Here is a 1,775-nt window from a genome sequence, read left to right on the forward strand (position 1 = left end):
TCCCTCTCTGCAGGCTCAGAGTTCCAACTTTGTCCCTCAGAAGGAAACACATTCAGGATCAGAGTGGAGAAGACCCGGGATCCTCCTTAAATTCTAAACCCATGCACCATCCAGACACTTCTCCCTTCACATCTTTTTTCTGAGTTAGTGACTGGAGGAGTGGACTCTTCACGGCCAGAACTCTCTCTTCCAGCTCCACAAATCAATGCCAGTCTCAGCTAAGTGCTCTGACATGCTCAGGCCCCTCACTCTCCCCACAAAATCTTGGAAAGTTAATTCAGGACAGATGGGAACTGGTCAGCTTGCAACCATTTTCAATCTTAGAATCCTCCAAAAATAGCTGAACTCTTATGCATATTTCAGGGTAGGCTTGTTTATTTTCCCCATGTCTGTGCCAACAAGCTAATTTCCCCAGAGGGGAAAGGAAAGCAAAGACTGCTGCCTGCAAACAGAAAACTGGGTGTCCGCCTCTCCAGAGAGCAGGGCCTTTCTTCTCCCTGGGTCAGATGTTCCAGTTCACTAGCATAGAAACCCCATGAATGCAAACTCTGGAAGTGGACTTTCAGGTCTTCTCAATCTGCAGGGAGAGAAAGGGGCACCACTATCCCCAACCTGGGCCTCTTCATAACAACCAGGCATGAAAAAATAAAAAAGAATGACTGATTTAAATTCCAAAGTGAGAAAGGCCCATGGTAGGCCCGGAGTCTGCATGATGAGGGCCAAGGTTTGCATGATGATAGGCAAGGCTTGGACACAAGATGAGCAGAAAAATCTGTTTAAATATACTATTATCCCAGCCACCCAATCAAGTGCACCCAGAATGGAAAGTGGTAAAATCCCAATCAGGAAGCCTTGAGACCCCCACTTGTTCACTGCTAACCACTGCAAATCTCCTTAAGGCAGACACAGCGATAGACCCTGAGATGTGCATGGATTTGCTTTCCACTGTTGGAGCTGGTGGGCAAGGGAGCTGTCAGCAATGCCCACCTCGGCTGCTCATAAAGACCTGGGCAAGGCAGAGTCTTTGTCTCCCTCTTCCAATTGTGGGGAATCAAGAAGATAAAACTCCAGCATTCAGGACATTCATGAAGATGAAATAAAATACCATAGGCAGTCTTCCCAAACCATCTCTTTTGAAATGAGCTTCAACCATCACACTGCTTTTTTTTTTCTCAGTAGAGTCTCCTGAATTCATAGAAATGGGAAAGTAGCCAAAGTCACAAGAACTTGCAGTTTTTTTTCTTTTTTTCTAGAGATATTCTGGATAGCATTACTTCTGAGAAGAAAAGCCTTAGGGCCTCATGGATAGGAGCAAAAGAGGTGAACACAGGCTAGTCTGATGCTAAATAGATTTTTCCTTTCTTAATTGGTATTATTGATCATGTGCTATGTGCCCACTGCTCTGCTGGTCACATCCACATATGTTAGTTCCATGGGGGGGAGACATTAATATTCCACTTTGGGGGTCTTTTGAGATGAATGACATTTTGTACTTTTTATTTTGAAATGTACACATGAAGAAAACAAGGCTCAAAAGGCTCAAATGACATGTCTGATGTTCCTGAGGTGATGTGTGGTGGATTGAGCATCCAGCGGCTGTGGTGTCCACATCCAAAGACTCTTTCCATTACACTGCTCTGAAAGAAATAGAAATTCCAAGGAAAACCAGAGCATTAGTCTTGACGTGCTTCTACAAAGCAATTTATTTCATACTTCCACTATCCTTGTTCAGTGCCAAAAGGGAGACATGTGCTTCATCTCCCTCTCTCTCTCTC

At 44.5% G+C, this 1,775-nt stretch overlaps 1 long non-coding RNA gene across 1 annotated transcript in view; it reads right to left on the reverse strand.

The window, feature by feature from the left end:
* Window positions 1-1,544: 1,544 nt before the first annotated feature.
* LOC102013345 overlaps window positions 1,545-1,775 on the reverse strand; it is an 81,240-nt gene continuing 81,009 nt past the window's right edge. The window contains exon 4 of the long non-coding RNA XR_262126.1: window positions 1,545-1,637. This is a non-coding gene — a long non-coding RNA (uncharacterized LOC102013345). The remainder of the gene's footprint in view (window positions 1,638-1,775) is intronic.

The sequence above is a fragment of the Chinchilla lanigera genome, unplaced genomic scaffold (genome assembly GCF_000276665.1).
Source record: "Chinchilla lanigera isolate Chin_1 unplaced genomic scaffold, ChiLan1.0 scaffold00041, whole genome shotgun sequence".
Taxonomy (NCBI): domain Eukaryota; kingdom Metazoa; phylum Chordata; class Mammalia; order Rodentia; family Chinchillidae; genus Chinchilla; species Chinchilla lanigera.